Source organism: Eumetopias jubatus, unplaced genomic scaffold, assembly GCF_037043125.1.
Source record: "Eumetopias jubatus isolate StellerSeaLion01/CBP00866 unplaced genomic scaffold, mEumJub1_p1.0 scaffold_10, whole genome shotgun sequence".
Lineage (NCBI taxonomy): Eukaryota > Metazoa > Chordata > Mammalia > Carnivora > Otariidae > Eumetopias > Eumetopias jubatus.
The window spans coordinates 9,614,821-9,619,856 of NW_028274816.1; the positions used below are offsets into that span (position 1 = coordinate 9,614,821).

Sequence of the window (5,036 nt, forward strand, 5' to 3'; positions counted from 1 at the left end):
TATGATATATTAATCATGTTATATATACATATGTTAGATATGTATATATGTTACATAGTTATATAAAATAATATTATGCAGTACAGAATAATATATTATATATAAATAAAAAGAAATTATAAGTTATAAGAAAACAGAAAAAGAAGAGGAGGAAGTTTTATTGAGCACCTTCTGTATGCCATGCACTTTCTGTGCATTCTCTGACTCAGTCCTCAACATTGTGCCACTCCTGTGTCCATCAAGGGTGATGAGCTGTTTCCCCAAGGCCGCACAGCAACTGAGGGACAGTGTCAGGATTTGAACCCAGAAGCACATGACTCTACAACGTCCATGCTCCAAACTCCACTCTTCTACCTACTTCAGGCTACTATTAAAGATAAACACTTTAAGGAAGTTCTAATAGGACAAATAAATCAGATTTCTTCCACAAATGAATTCCAAGGATACAAAAAGAGGGGAGTAGCGGGGAGGAGAGGGGAGGAGGGTGAGGAGGGGGAGGAGGGGGAGGAGGGGGGAGGAGGGGTGTCTGGGTGGCTTAGTTGGTTGAGTGAGGACTCTTGATTTCAGCTCAGGTCATGATCTCAGGGTCGTGAGATGGAACCCTGCGTCAGGCTCCCTGCTCAGCAAGGAGTCTGCTTCTCCCTCTCCCTCTGCTCCTCCCCTCCAACTGTCTCTCTCTCTCAAATAAATAAATAAAATAAAATAAAATCTTTAAAAAAAGAAAAAGGAAGGAGAGGAACCTGTAAATTAAAAAGAGACTAAAGAGGATGTGGCTAGGGCTTCGCCAGCCTCACTATGTCTGCCATTTTAAATTTCAGAGTCTGTTGACTGTAATCTTGCTGCTTATATGTACCTGTGCTTATATCCAATCCTTGGCACCCAGCCTCCTGGACAGAAATAAAACTGGATCGTTGGGTATATTTTGGAAGTGCGCCAGAATTGGCGAACGGAAGAGTCCTTAACATTGCAGTGTGGTGATGCTGTGTGATGATGGCCTTCAGCATCCTCTTCATACGGTAGCTTGGAGGAATATCAAGATTTAATTGCCATCAGATTTCAGTATGAAAAAAGGACTTATTTACAGAAAATAATGGAGTGAACGGTTAACCCTTTTATCTCTGAACATTGAATGAGATAAATTTCCAGCTGCTGTTCTCTATGTTCATTATTGGACCAATGTTCTATATAAATAGGATGTAACTATTTAATATTCAAAGAGTTTAATATGTCTGTAACAATCAACCTCAGTACTGTCACTACAATATTAATTCTGCAAATGTTATTCTGTTATGTCAGATACCAGTTTTTAGTGAGGTATCTCTAAGGCGCATGAGAGAAAACAAAATTGGGAAATGACCCAAGTTTCTTTCACTGTGATTTGGGAATGATAGAATGAGACCAAAAAAAAAGAAGAAGAAAGAGAGAGAGAGAGACTAAAGATGTATCAACCAAATGCAATGTGGGCTTTTCTTAGATTCTGACTCAAACCACTTATTTAAAGAGAGGAAAAACAAGGGGGGTGGGCGCCTGGGTGGCTCAGTCGGTTAAGCATCTGACTCTTGACTTCAGCTCAGGTCATGATCTCAGGGGCGTGAGATGAAGACCCAACGTCAGGCTCCACTCTGGGTGTGGAGCCTGCTTGAGATTCTCTGTCCCTCTCTCTCTCTCCCCCCTCCCCCACCTAAAAAAATGAACGAAAGAAAAGGAAGTAAAAAAAGAAAGAGGACCCAATAGGTATTTGATGGTATGGATATCTGATGATATGAAGGCACTATTGTTAATATGTTCTGGTTGATAGTAATATCCTGCTTATTTTCTTAAACAAAAGAGTCATATTTCAGTAGTATTTGCAGTCAAAATGGCATGATATCTGATATCAGCTTCCGAGTCAGCCAGTGGGGAGAGAGAGAATATAGATGAACAATATCAGCCTGTGCTCATAATTGCTGACGCAGGGTGCTGTGTACCAAGAGCTTCATTTACTAGTCTTTCAATTTGTGTATGTTTGAAGATTTTTATGATGGAAAGTTTGTAAAATAAATAAATAAAGTGAAAACGTTAAAGGAAAAATGATACTTTTTAAAAATGGATTGATGCACAACTCTATGAATACACTAAAAAGCACTGAATGCAACACTTCAAAAGAGTGAACTTTACAGGATGTGAATTATAGCTCAGGAAAGTTTTTTTTTAATGATGTAAGTAAAGAGACTAATATAAAGTACAGCCAATCACATCATTTTCCTCATTTTTCATCTAATATCTCTGAGTACATGATTCTTAATAAGTAAACAGCACATATACTTAGAAAAAGAAAAAGAGAACAACTCTGCCCTATTCTGGCCCATCTAATGAATTCTGGACTGTTATTGAAATGCTTTGGCACACATCCACCACGATGTCTTCGGGAACTTCAGATAAATTGCTAAACCACAAAAACAAATGGAATTGTTAAAAGGACATACTCTTCTCCTTTCTCTTTGGGAACGGAGGAGCTGGTGGAGACTTTCTGTGCCATCCCTAAGAGGCTGGGAAGAAAGCTAAGATAAGATGACATTGTTCAGTGTGCGTCCCCAGCCACGGGAGGAACTGCTAACATGCCCAGCCTGCTCTGGGAAGGAAATCGGTCTCTGTCTGGTCCAGCATCCCTTGGAGTTCCCACCTCCCGCCTGTGGACAGTAATAACTTCCTAACCCGTCTTATTTCACTGTGGCCAGAGTACTCACATCCCCCCTCCATCACACCCTGTGCTAATTAAAGCCCTATTAGAGGATCCTTTTTGTTCTCAAGATAAAGAACAACAGTGTAACTGTGGCCTAAAATGTCCAGCAGAGTGTGGCCTCTCTTTCTCCAGTGTCCTTCCATACCCATGCTTATCTGTTTCTGGGCTCTAAGAACACTGACCTTCTTCACCAATAGGCAAAAGTCCTTCCACCACAGGGCCTTTGCACATGCTGGCCCCGCAGCTTGGTTAACGCCTACTCACCCTTGAGATACTGAGATTTCAACACCCACAATGTTTTTCTCAGAATGAGCTTCTCTGATGTTCTGCAGTCCAACTCCCCCACTATTGGTTCCAACACATTTGTCACAGTTGGAATATCACATTTATTTGTTTGACTGTTTGGCTAGTGTCCTGACAAGGCTATAAGCCTCATGAAGAATGAAATTATATCTCCTTTTGCTCACCACTGGATCCCCAGGGCCTCCACAAAATCTCGTATATGGTGAACACAGAATATCCGTCAAATAAAAAAAAGGAATTAATGAAGGAAGAATGAATGAAGGGATGGAACAATGAAATCTCTAAACACTGACCACTGTGATCACTTTTTGTTAAGAACTTCCATAGGCTCCATGAGAGTATGTCCTCTTGCAAATTTGGGAGTTTTTTTTTTCCAAAGACACCTACAAAAAAAAAAAATCCACCTCCAAAACAACCCATTTAAAAAGAACTCATCAGTGGCCTTCTCTCTGTGGCACAAATCCATTTCATGGAAAGAATTTTTAGTACTTTAATGATGCCTTTCTGCCCTATAGCGTATGACAATACAGAGCAATTAGCTCTACAACTATAATATGAAAAGGTTGAAATGCATTGAAATTGGAATTGATTCTTGTTTAATCCGTGTTTTCATGGGCAAAAATCAGACTTTCCTGAGCCAGCCCATTTAGAAAGGACATGTTGCTAGGGCTTTGGGGATGTTGAAACTCTTCCTTTCCAAGAGAAGAAGGACCAGAACTCACCTTCATTCTAGCTTGACTTTCCTTAGAGTTATTGTTTCCTCCACAGGTATGCCCTAAACTTGGACCTCAACTCACCTGGGTTGTAAATGTCTGGTCTCAACTGTATATACCCCTTCCATCCTACCCAGGACTTTCATCCTGACCAGAGTCATTGGCCTCAGCTTTGTATGCTCCAGAGCAGGGGCCCTGACACAATTGGGTACTTTCCTACAGCTTAGTTTCTGTCAAGAATGGTAACCAAACAAGGAGTAGCTGAGTGGGCAGGAGTCATGGCCTCAAATCTTTGGTCATGTTGGATAATAAAGATACTGTCTATCTTTGGTAAAGTGCAGGTGTTCTACACTCAACATCTGCAATGCAATCTCCTATGCAACTAAACCTGCCACCCAAGTCCCAAACCAGACCTGGAGGGAGGGACTTGATGTCTGCATGCTTTTAAAGTACCCCAGTAAGAGGTGCCTGGGTGGCTCTGTTTGGTGTTAGGTATTTGACTCTTGGTTTCCCTCAGGTCATGATTTCAGGGTCCTGGGATCAAGACCCACATCAGGCTCCATGCTCAGCGTGGAGTCTGCTTGGGATTCTCTCTCCCTCTCCCTCGGCCCCTCCTCCGGCTCACACTCTCTGTCTCTCTCTAAAATAAATAAATAAAAACGTCCACAATAGCCAAACGGTGGAAGGAGCCAAGATGCCCTTCAACAGACGAATGGATAAAGAAGATGTGGTTCATATATACAATGGAATATTACTCAGCCATCAGAAACGGTAAGTACCCACCATTTACATCAACATGGATGGAACTGGAGATGATTATGCTAAGTGAAATAAGTGAAGCAGAGAAAGTCAATTATCATATGGTTTCACTCATATATGGAACATAAGAAACAGCATGGAGGACCATAGGGGAAAAAAGGGAAAACTGAAGGGGAAGAAATCAGAGAGGGAGACAAACCATGAGAGACCCTGGACTCCGGAAAACAAACTGAGGGTTTCAGAAGGGAGGGGGATGGGGGAATGGGGTAACCGTGTGATGGGTATTAAAGAGGGTATATGTTGTGATGAGCACTGGGTGTTATATGCAACTAATGAATCAGAGAACACCACATCAAAAACTAATGATGTACTATATGCTGGCTAACCGAACATAATAAAAAAAAAAATTAAGTACCCCAGTAGTTCTGAGGTACAGCATACAACTAATGTTGAGAGCCACTGATCTAGTAGTCTACATCTTGCAAAGAACTCTCACCTTAATCCTAAAGGGTTAACCACAGAAAGTAATGATCACCCTC

At 41.3% G+C, this 5,036-nt stretch overlaps 1 pseudogene; it reads left to right on the forward strand.

The window, feature by feature from the left end:
* The first annotated feature begins 767 nt into the window (after window positions 1–767).
* LOC148163150 (protein kish-A pseudogene) lies at window positions 768–1,020 on the forward strand (annotated as a pseudogene).
* The last annotated feature ends 4,016 nt before the right edge of the window (window positions 1,021–5,036 follow it).